Source organism: Cherax quadricarinatus, chromosome 26 (genome assembly GCF_038502225.1).
Source record: "Cherax quadricarinatus isolate ZL_2023a chromosome 26, ASM3850222v1, whole genome shotgun sequence".
In the NCBI taxonomy this organism is placed as follows: domain Eukaryota; kingdom Metazoa; phylum Arthropoda; class Malacostraca; order Decapoda; family Parastacidae; genus Cherax; species Cherax quadricarinatus.
In genome coordinates this window covers 20,660,322-20,673,378 of record NC_091317.1, presented here as the reverse complement: position 1 = coordinate 20,673,378, position 13,057 = coordinate 20,660,322, and positions in this window count along the sequence as shown.

Below are 13,057 nucleotides of genomic sequence, written 5' to 3'. Positions count from 1 at the left end.
GAACGCTGCATCGGTACACACAAGCACAGGCAGCCATAATGAGGCATAATAATGTGTAGTGTAGCCGTGGGTGAGGAGTGTGGACGCAGGAATATATAACACGCCACAGAGACTCCGGCTAATATTTGCTTCCTCTTAGTTTATTCACCTCTCGTCCAGTATATCTTGGGGTCTTTTTGAGGGAAGAAGGACATCTCTAGAGTTGTTTTGTGAGTATAATAACAGTAATGAGAGAAGGTGGCTCATGGCTCCTGGGTCCACCTATCTTGTGGAATAAAGATGTGTGTGTAACATCAACAACATTGTCTTAGATCTCTCACCTACAGGCGGCTTTTTCAATGAACTGAAAAAAAATCCCGGTGGGCGAAATATCTAATAAAATAACTGGAATGCTGCATGTGGGGCCTTATCTCAGAGTTTGTGGGTAATGGTTTACCCAGCACTTGTACTCAAAATATCTTGTCTCATTACTTCATACAGTTGAGAACTGGTAGAGACACTCACCTACAGAGTAAACCTTTATTTTATATCACATCTCGCTTTAAACAACTTTATCAAGAGAAAATGTAGGTTTTCTATGGAAAACGTACATTTTCTCTTAAACATAGTGTTGCTCTCTCTTAAACTGAACAATTATAACCACTTCTTATTTCATTTTCATGGACAGGCAGACTGTTCCACAGGTTAATTTTTCTGAAGTGCAGGTGACCCGACCCTCAGGTAACCGGCAGCGCATGTGACCCTAGGCTCAGTTGACCTGCAAAGCATATAATCCAACACTGAGTTGAGCGGCATCGCAGGTAACCTGACTCTTGGGTTGACCAAGTGACTGGACACACCAGTGATGATACCTGCACATGACATAATACATTTCCATTTCTGAATACTCAGTGTCTTTTTTTACTCCTGTATCTGCTGAAGAGGATCTCAGTTGAAAGTTAAAATATACAACCACTCTCTCTCTCTCTCTCTCTCTCTCTCTCTCTCTCTCTCTCTCTCTCTCTCTCTCTCTCTCTCTCTCTCTCTCTCTCTCTCTCTCTCTCTCTCTCTCTCTCTCTCTCTCTCTCTCTCTCTCTCTCTCTGATAGGTTTCAAGGGCTCTACCCCAACAGTCCATCTGTGGCTAGGCTTCCCTGCTGACTTCCTTGTCAACTAGACTGTTTGTGCTTGCAGTGCATACGTCGAAAGAGGCATCACAACGAGCCGATCCATCACCTAGAGAAGATGTCTATCTTCTTGAAAATTTCTGTTTCTTGTTCTGACAATATCTCTGATGTCTGCTGGTCGCATGTTGAAAGAGTCTTGAGCCATGAATGTTGACACAGTCTTCTGTAATTATACCCACGACCCTCCATGCTCTTTAGTGGGATTTTATTTACACACTTTTTTCCAATACCTTTCACTTCAGCAAGTTGTTATAGCAGTGTACAGATTAGGGACTAAGCCCTCAGGTATCTGAGGGCTTGTTTTATTAACTGTTTTATTAACTGGTCTTGGGACCAGGGGTGGTAATCTGGCTGGTCTTCCAGGGAAGACCTACTAAGGACTTTATACTGTAAATGATTCAGTTTCATCAGCTAATCACATTCCCCCATCTCACTTATCTTGAATCCTCCCCCCCCCCAGTTATCTTAGTATCAGATCCCTTTCTCGATAGCCAAGTATATTATTGTAATAAATAATTAGTATTAATGTACTGTGATACTGTGGAATATAGTGTTCACTTTCCCTCGTCTCTAATTTATTGTTATGAATAAGAATTACTTTCGTATATCAGAATGATTTTCGTGCACCTAGGTCAGTGTGAATAAGTAAAGTCTCGAATAGTGTTTACTGAGGTGAGTGTCCTAACCTATCTTAACTCATTACTCATACTGTGCCATATTAAGGATAAGGAGGGTCCGCCCTCCCCGCCCGTGATATAGCAAGCAGGAAAAAACAGTAGTGGTGACAGACCCGTGACTGATATAGCAAGCAGGAAAAAACAGTAGTGGTGACAGACCCGTGACTAATGTAGCAAGCAGGAAGAACTGTAGTGGTGACAGACCCGTGACTGATATAGCAAGCAGGAAAAAACAGTAGTGGTGACAGACCCGTGACTAATGTAGCAAGCAGGAAGAACAGTAGTGGTGGTGACAGACCCGTGACTAATATAGCAAGCAGGAAGAAAAGTAGTGGTGACAGACCCGTGACTAATATAGCAAGCAGGAAGAACAGTAGTGGTGACAGACCCGTGATTAATATAGCAAGCAGGAAGAACAGTAGTGGTGGTGACAGACCCGTGACTAATATAGCAAGCAGGAATAGCAGTAGTGGTGACAGATCCGTGACTAATATAGCAAGCAGGAAGAACAGTAGTGGTGACAGACCCGTGACTAATATAGCAAGCAGGAAGAACAGTAGTGGTGACAGACCCGTAACTAATATAGCAAGCAGGAAGAACAGTAGTGGTGACAGACCCGTGACTAATATAGCAAGCAGGAAGAACAGTAGTGGTGACAGACCCGTGACTAATATAGCAAGCAGGAAGAACAGTAGTGGTGACAGACCCGTGACTAATATAGCAAGCAGGAAGAACAGTAGTGGTGACAGACCCGTGACTAATATAGCAAGCAGGAAGAACAGTAGTGGTGACAGACCCGTGACTAATATAGCAAGCAGGAAGAACAGTAGTGGTGACAGACCCGTGACTAATATAGCAAGCAGGAAGAACAGTAGTGGTGACAGACCCGTGACTAATATAGCAAGCAGGAAGAACAGTAGTGGTGACAGACCCGTGATTAATATAGCAAGCAGGAAGAACAGTAGTGGTGACAGACCCGTGACTAATATAGCAAGCAGGAAGAACAGTAGTGGTGACAGACCCGTGACTAATATAGCAAGCAGGAAGAACAGTAGTGGTGACAGACCCGTGACTAATATAGCAAGCAGGAAGAACAGTAGTGGTGACAGACCCGTGACTTTGCTGAGGCTGAACTTTGTTTTGTTTGCTTCTACTGTTTTTTTATCTGTTTGTCAGAAGTTTCTGAAACTGCATTTTCCTACTTTTTTGCGTTATACCTACTGACTTCCGTTTAGCAGCTGTTTCTCCATGGTGACTTCTGTCAGCTGCCTTCGGCCTCCGAAATTTTGTCATGGTGATCTAATAGTTGACAGGCACGATCTTCCCGCTCCAAAGCCATATTAATTTGGGTTTTGCAGCACACGTTTCTCCTAGCAGTACCTACTTTCTGCTAGATGAACAAGGGAAACAGTTGTAAAGAAACATGCCACAACCGTTTCCACTCGTCCAGGGTTCGAATTCGGGTCCTTAAAGGGCATGTCAGTTCCCCTGCTTTCTAATAATATGTTATTTTCCACTATAATCTACCTTGTCCATAATTACTATCACATTTACTTTGCTTTCGTAAGGTGAAGTCCAGGATCTTTCCTTAATTCATGGTATAACTTAACAAATCTCTGAGGACAACTGTGTTGCAGAGGTCTGAGCTTTGCGATAGTAATTATGGACAAGGTAGATTATAGGGGAAAAATAAACGTGATATTAGGAGACGGAAACACACACGACTCTTAATTGTGACACAAAGGCGCTGGGGTTGAGGATATGGTGTCCGTCATGGACCACGCATCAACTAAAACAATAATGTTAGTTGGTGACTGCTCCTCGGCAGATTTTGGCCACAAACTATACTTTGAATCTTAAAATATTAAGCAGTTTTACAATTGAGATATTTTGATGTGGAAATGGCTAAAAAAAAAAAAAAAACATGTAACCCAATCTAACAAATCCCACCTAAAATAACCTAGCGTAACTTTACTCCTCCATCGGTAGATAAGCGTCTTTGTTGACATTCGATTGGCTTAGACGTGTTACTTGACCAAAATATATGCATTATTTTCGCTAATCTTCCGAAATAACAGTTTGCACAAAAAACTTATTGTAAGTTTAATCTTAAGTTTGCCAAAATGCATAATAATAAACGATATTTTACTTGCCTTAACTTATTTTGTAAAATACAAAATAATGCACAAATTAGTTATCTTTTACACAGCTTAACTGAATAAAGAATCAAACTCGGTACACAATTTGCACTATTCATTTTTTTACGGTAAATTATTTGTCTGTATTTTTAGGTAAAGCATCGCTGAGTGACCAGTATTTGCACTACACCAAATAAATAAGAGAGACAATTAAAAATAATAACATTTATTTCTACAGTTGATATAAGATTACTGGACATTATTAGTATACTTGATAGAAAGCCCTTGAAAAAAAAAAATCCATTTCTTTAACGGTTTTAGTGGGAAGCCGGTTACTGTACTCAGGTGAGGGTGTTTGTGTTCTGTTCTGCTGCGGCTTCCCCTCAAGGAAGGTTCCTTGATGTTGGTGAGGGGCTCTTGATTTAGGGAATTGGATCTGTGCTCCAGTTCCCCGAATTAAGCCTGAATGCCTTCCACATCCCCCCCAGGCGCTGTATAATCCTCCGGGTTTAGCGCTTCCCCCTTGATTATAATAATAATAATCTGCTGCGGCTTAGGCAAATGAGCTCACCTGACCTCACAGGGATCCTTTTGCTATTATTTTTATTTGCAAAGGGAACTTCTGACAGTACGATTTGCATGGAGCTGAATGATGGAGCCTCAGGGAAGCGTTTTCTGACAGGGTATTTGTTGGCATTATGATCATGGTTGACACCCTCCTCAAAGAAGGTTCCTTGATGTCGGTGAGGATGGGGGCTCTTAATCTAAAGAATTAGACCTGTGCTCCCTTTCCTTCGATTGAACCTGAGTGTCTCCCCCTCCCCAGGGCGCTGTATGACCCATACGGGTTTGGCATTTCCAATGGAAGCATGGTGCAGCCCGTGCCTGGCTCTGGTGTGGGGGAGAAGTACGGTAATTAAGGTGAGGCTCTGTCTTGGCCAGCATAGGTTCTGTACTTGTGTGTGAGAAACCTCTCAAGGAAGGTTCCTTGATGCTGGTGAGGAGCTCTCCATCTAAGGAAATGGACCTCAGCTCAAATTCTTTGAATAAATTTTGAATGCCCTCCATTTCCCAGGCGATGTATGACCCCCGAGGGTTAAGCGCTCCTCCAAGAATGTAATAACAAAAACGCGTAGGCAAATTATGTCCCCTGTTTGTTGTGTAAATGGTATAGTATTTTACGTCCCTATAGTATGTTTTTTTATTTATTTCTTCATATGTTATATCTAGTAAGCATTAAACTTGATAATGCTATGAAACGAGACATGAGACATACAGTACACTGTATATCTCATGGCTATTTTCACCTCATACAATCTTTTGTGTACATGCACATTTTTTCCACATTTAGTGGCATGATGTATGTGTTGATATTGACTGTTATAATGACTGTGGCAGCTTTCTTGCCACTTCTAGATGGACAGGTTTTTTAATGTGTATTATGCTTTACATAACCAGGGTCTTCCTATCATGAATGTCATTCATATCTAATCCCGTATACATTGCATACTTAAATTATAAGGATAGAAATTATCATTATCATTGTATTGTGTAACTATAGCCTCTTCAAATGTATGTATATTAGAATGACCTGTGTACGTGTGTTATGTATATGAAGTCTTTAGTAAAAATAAAAAAAATAAATAATAATTATGGTAGACACCTGACCACTCTTTAAACTCTTAGGGGTTATATAGCGCCTGGAGAATGAGAGGCATTTAGGTTCCAACCATTAGCCAAATCTATTGGTTTAAAAATATATACCTCCCTAGAAATTACTTAGATAACCTTGATTCAAGAATCTGGAGCTATCTTCCCTTCCTCGGGTCAAATCTCACTACACACACACACACTATATTACACGGATTTTTGTTAATCGACTTACGCTAAAAAAGTGAGTAAAGAACAATTTTTTGACTGGTATATTGCAAGAGAATATAACTAGGACAAGAAAACTGAAAATAAAATAAAAGAAATTATTGATTAATGTAAGAAAATAGTGTGAGGTTGAATCCCACTGTGTTAGGTCAGTATTGCTATAATAATAATAATAATAATAATAATAATAATAATAATAACGATGAGAGGGTATGAGAACAGACAGGCTCTATATAGGAGAAGAGCAGTAACAGTATTAGCAGTAAAAATAGTATCAGTAGTAGTGGTAATAGCAGCAGCAGCAGCAGTAATGCAGTAACAGTAGCAGCAGCCAAGCGGTAGTAGTTGCTGCAGTAATGTAGTAGTAATAGTATCAGCACCAATAGTAGTAGTAACAGTAGCAGTAATGGTAGCAGTACTAATAGCAGCAGTAGTAATAGTAGCAGTGATCAAGGTTCAAGGAGTAACACGTCATCAATAAAGGTCTCCTTAATTATTGCGTTCCTGATATTTCCTGCTACTATCTGCTGCTATCTGCCACCAGCAGCTACTAACTGGAACTAGCAGCTACTACTTGATATTAATGTTATTATTATTATTATTATTATTATTATTATTATTATTATTATTATTATTATTATTATTATTATTATTATTATTATTATTATATTTAGCGGAATTATTATATTTAGCGATAATGGAGCACTTAAGAAGTGGATGTAATCAGGTTTGACCCAAGGATTAGTTTTATTAGATTTTGCCACCGTATATGCCAAAATTATATTCTACATTATCATTCTGGGTACTCTTCTTGGTTAACATATCAACTTTATCATGAAGGAGTAATTCAATGTGTGATGTGATCCATAGCAATTGTACATTAATTCCTTTGTCCATGATTTTTGAGTATCTATACCTGGCTTCTCCAATGAGCATGTTATTGGAGTCATTACATGTGTGGAAAATACTGTATATTTTCCGGAAATACGGTAATTTATAGGTAAATAGATGCCCTATATTGTATTTAATAGAAGTGTATTTTTAAAAGAAAAGACAATCGCCATTATTAATTTGAATTGGATACAATGTTAGTGTAATGGGAAGGAATTTTCGTGCTCTAGAGGTTAAAACTGGGCTGACACCTCTCAAATAGGAGGCGAAATTGTTGGATGTGCATTCCTGCATAACTTGAGATATCAGGCGACAGGACAGGACAACTCCAGGAACCTTAGATAAGTCTGTTATGTTATAACTCTGGCCAGTTGTTATTTTCATGTATAGACAGTGAGGTTTTCTGAGTATGATACAACTTAATCTCCAGTCAAATTGGTGAGTGTTGTGATTAAGATATATTCTCCTTCTGTTATATAAATGTATATATATATATATATATATATATATATATATATATATATATATATATATATATATATATATATGTCGTGCCGAATAGGCAGAACTTGCGATCTTGGCTTAAATAGCAACGCTCATCTTGCCATATAGGACAAGTGAAAATTTGTGTATGCAATAATTTCGCCAAAATCATTCTGAACCTAACGAAAAAAATATATTTCACTGTGTTTGTTTAGTATTAAATTACTGTAAACAAATCTAAAATATATTTAGTTGGGTTAGGCTAAAGTAAATTGTTCTTGTAATAATAAGGTTAGGTAAGTTTTCTAAGATTCTTTTGGTGCAAAATTAATTTTTTTTACATTAACATTAATGAAAAAAATATATCTTTAAACGTATAAAAGAAAATTTCAGAAAGGACTTAATTTTAAATGAGTTCTTGCTAATTGACCAGTTTTACATATTCGGCACGACATATATATATATATATATATATATATATATATATATATATATATATATATATATATATATATATATATATATATATATATATATATATATATATATATATATATATATATATATATATATATATATATATATATAATTTATTATTTTTAATATACAGTCCACAAATTTATATATTTACCAGAATTCCAGGCCCGGTGGCCTGGTGGCTAAAGCTCCCGCTTCACACACGGAGGGCCCGGGTTCGATTCCCGGCGGGTGGAAACATTCCGACACGTTTCCTTACACCTGTTGTCCTGTTCACCTAGCAGCAAATAGGTACCTGGGTGTTAGTCGACTGGTGTGGGTCGCATCCTGGGGGACAAGATTAAGGACCCCAATGGAAATAAGTTAGACAGTCCTCGATGACGCACTGACTTTCTTGGGTTATCCTGGGTGGCTAACCCTCCGGGGTTAAAAATCCGAACGAAATCTTATCTTATCTTATCTTAGAGCAACTTGTGGATATGACAGTGGTAGGTATCGAAGGGGGACATTTTTTGCGACCTAGGTGTCCCAAATTCCTACTTGTCTAACTGATAAATAATAATTATCTTTGTTCATTTACTGTTATGTACATAATGATACATTCAGATAAATGCAATTTTCCACATTTAATTTGCCCGTTGGTCCTTCTTGAACCGGAGGTAATTAGTGAAGTCATTAATTAGTTAATTACTTAATAATTATATGTGAAATAACAGATGGAGGTGGATGTTAAGTTCACAAATTTACTTAATGTGTAGTGGATTATAATTATTACAATATTAATTTTGATAAGTCAAGTCTGGCTAAGTTTATATTAATTTGTATAATATTAATTTGATAAGGCAATATTGGCCAAGATTTATATCAGTGTATGTGTAATTGATAAATTAATGTGTATAATATTAATTTTGCTATGCCAAATTCTGGTAAGGATTTATATTAATTGCATAATATTAATTTTGATAAGTCAAGTCTGGCTAAGTTTATATTAATTTGTATAATACTAATTTGATAAGATAATTCTGGCCAAGATTTATATCAGTGTATGTGTAATTGATAAGCCAAGTGTAACTAATATTAATGTGTATAATATTAATTTTGCTATGCCAAATTCTGGCAAGGATTTATATTAATTTGTATAATAATTTTGATAAGCCAAGGCTGGCTAAAGGTTTGTATTAATGTACATTTAAAATTTATATAATTTTACATATAATTGCTAAGCTCAAGTAGCTAGGATTTATTCAAAGGTAAGTTGTACTATTTATCTTTATAAAGTGCATAATTTAGTACATAATCAGTGTTATTAAGTTGAATTTAATACATTGCATCATGGCTGAAATTGAAGAAATTAATGTAGAAGACAAACATATGGAATATAGAGCAAAAAAAGCATCACTGCAAGCTAGAAAGGGTCATGTAACAAAAGCATACAATAAATGTTTGGAATTAATGAATCAAGAAACTGTGAATACTGATGATTTAAAATTGTATTTAGATGCTTTAGGGAATAGATATGATTCATACAAATTATATTACAACAAATATGAAGGAGATTTGTTAGTAAACTGTGTAGACGAGACTGAAATAGATCTCATGATTAATCAGTATTATGAATTAGAGGAAAAGATTCTTGTAAAAGTCAGGCCTTGAATAAATTAAAATGTATAAACCAGGCAGTTAATCAGTCTGCTCCAACAAATAATATGTCTTTGCCAAAACTCCCAGAATTATGTTTACCTGTATTTAATCCTGGCACTAGCCACCAGTGGTGGCCTGGTGGTTAACGCTCTCGCTTCACACGGTGAGGGCCTGGGTTCGATTCCCAGCCAGAGTAGAAACATTGGACGTGTTTCTTTCCACCTGTTGTCTATGTTCCCCATCAGTAAAATGGGTTCCTGGGTGTTAGTCGACTGGTGTGGGTCGCATCCTGGGACACTGACCTAAGGAGGCCTGGTCACAGACCGGGCCGCGGGGGCGTTGACCCCCGGAACTCTCTCCAGATAAACTCCAGATCTCCAGTGGTGTCTGTGCTAACCTTCCTATGGTGTAGAAATATACCTAGTTGGACGAATCTTATTGTGGCTAGCTGGTCTAGTGGCTAACGTGACGGTCTGGAGTTTTGAGACTCTCTGACCGCGGGTTCAATCCCGGCCGGGGTATGATTTGTTTGCAATCGTGTCATTACGATTTCGTGAGTCATGCAAACAATTCAGTTTGCAGTGTAGACGCCCAGTTGTTAATTATTATGCCCAGTTCAACAAATTTATTATGGTTCTTAACTAGGGAGGTGGCAACAAGAGCAGATGCAGCCCTGCCAGAAGACTCCTGTTTAGATCCGTCAGTGTATATAACTTGTGATAACTTATTACTACCAGCTAAGTGAGAAATTTCTTCTTGAGCAGTTGCTTTAACAAGTGATTTAAGGAAGGGATTACTAGCAATGAGCTTCTAAGGAAGAGGAGGGAAACTCCAATTTCTTAGGTCAAAAGTTCTATACCAGCATCAAGGCACCTTCCTTCCCCTTCCTTTTTAGGCCAAGAGTTTACATCAGCATCAAGGTACATCCCCCCCATGCACCCTTCCCAGAAGGCAGCTCTGCCTAGAATTTATAAATATATATATCATGTACATTTTTCATTTTCCTGTCAACACTTTGTGCAAAACTCATAAGCTAAAATAACCCATGTATTTTTTATTAGTATTGGTTTTATTCCTAGATTAAATCTGTACAAAATTCTGTGCATTATTATTCATGGGGGAAACTTTAAACCCCCATGGGTCACAGCACTAAACCCCCATGGGTCACAGCGCTGAACCCCCATGGGTCACGGCTTTCGTTTTTGACATTACCGTGATTTACAAACTGTACCTGGACTCGTCCTTCAGAAAGGAGAGGTTACTTACCTTCTTAAAATAATCACGTACAGCACTATTATTATTGGGTAGCTCTAAACCCACAGGGTCATAAAGAGCCTGAATCGAACCTGACTAGGTTTGATTCAGGGCAGCATTATTTGGTGACCAAAGCAGCATCAGTATTTAATGTCAATATATACTCTATACTGTATTATTGCTCTCACATTTAATTGTCCTGTTAATATTAAACAATGATAATGTTTACAATCGATTTTTTTGAGTTTGGGTGAATGATAAACAGGTATCACAGCCAAAGTTTATTCAGTCTTCTGGGTGGTGATGAATGACTCGTGGCCAGGGTCCAGGTTCCGTCACTGGCTGGAACACTTGGATGCATCACCGGCTGGAATACTAGGCTGCATCACCGGCTGGAATACTAGGCTGCATCACTGGCTGGAACACTAAGCTCTATCACTGGCCGGAACACAAGGCTGTGTCACAGGCTGGAACACTTGGCTGCATCACTGTCTGGAACACTATGTTGCATCACTGGCTGGAACACTATGTTGCATCACTGTCTGGAACACTATGTTGCATCACTGGCTGGAACACTGTTGCATCACTGGCTGGAACACTATGTTGCATCACTGTCTGGAACACTAGGTTGCATCACTGGCTGGAACACTGTTGCATCACTGTCAGGAACACTATGTTGCATCACTGGCTGGAACAGTAAGCTCTATCACTGGCCGGAACACAAGGCTGTGTCACAGGCTGGAACACTTGGCTGCATCACTGGCTGGAACACTATGTTGCATCACTGGCTGGAACACAAGGCTGTGTCACAGGCTGGAACACTTGGCTGCATCACTGGCTGGAACACTATGTTGCATCACTGGTTGGAACACTATGTTGCATCACTGGCTGGAACACTATGTTGCATCACTGGCCGGAACACAAGGCTGTGTCACAGGCTGGAACACTTGGCTGCATCACTGGCTGGAACACTATGTTGCATCACTGGCCGGAACACAAGGCTGTGTCACAGGCTGGAACACTTGGCTGCATCACTGGCTGGAACACTATGTTGCATCACTGGCTGGAACACTATGTTGCATCACTGGCTGGAACACTAAGTTGCATAATTGGCTGGAACATTTGGCTGCATCACTGGCTGGAACACTATGTTGCATCACTGGCTGGAACACTATGTTGCATCACTGGCTGGAACACTAAGTTGCATCACTGGCTGGAACACTATGTTGCATCACTGGTTGGAACACTAGGTTGCATCACTGGTTGGAACACTAGGTTGCATCACTGGTTGGAACACTAGGTTGCATCACTGACTGGAACCCTAAGAAACAAGGCATCACTGGTAAGAAACAAGGCATCACTGGCAAAAAAAAGGCATCACTAGTAAGAAATAAGGCATCATTGGTAAGAAACAAGGCATCACTGGTAAAAAAAAGGCATCACTAGTAAGAAATAAGGCATCACTGGTAAGAAACAAGGCATCACTGGTAAGAAACAAGGCATCACTGGTAAGAAACAAGGCATCACTGGTAAGAAACAAGGCATCACTGGTAAGAAACAAGGCATCACTGGTAAGGAACAAGGCATCACTGGTAAGGAACAAGGCATCACTGGTAAGAAACAAGGCATCACTGGAAAGAAACAAGGCACCACTGGTAAGAAACAAGGCATCACTGGTAAGAAACAAGGCAGCACTGGTAAGAAACAAGGCATCACTGGTAAGAAACAAGGCAGCACTGGTAAGAAATAAGGCATCACTGGTAAGAAACAAGGCATCACTGGTAAGAAACAAGGCAGCACTGGTAAGAAATAAGGCATCACTGGTAAGAAACAAGGCATCACTGGTAAGAAACAAGGCAGCACTGGTAAGAAACAAGGTATCACTGGTAAGGAACAAGGCACCACTGGTAAGAAACAAGGCATCACTGGTAAGGAACAAGGTATCACTGGTAAGGAACAAGGCACCACTGGTAAGAAACAAGGCATCACTGGTAAGAAACAAGGCATCACTGGTAAGAAACAAGGCATCACTGGTAAGGAACAAGGCATCACTGGAAAGAAACAAGGCACCACTGGTAAGAAACAAGGCATCACTGGTAAGAAACAAGGCATCACTGGAAAGAAACAAGGCACCACTGGTAAGAAACAAGGCATCACTGGTAAGAAACAAGGCAGCACTGGTAAGAAACAAGGCATCACTGGTAAGGAACAAGGCATCACTGGTAAGGAACAAGGCATCACTGGTAAGGAACAAGGCATCACTGGTAAGAAACAAGGCATCACTGGAAAGAAACAAGGCACCACTGGTAAGAAACAAGGCATCACTGGTAAGAAACAAGGCAGCACTGGTAAGAAACAAGGTATCACTGGTAAGGAACAAGGCATCACTGGTAAGGAACAAGGCATCACTGGTAAGAAACAAGGCAGCACTGGTAAGAAACAAGGCATCACTG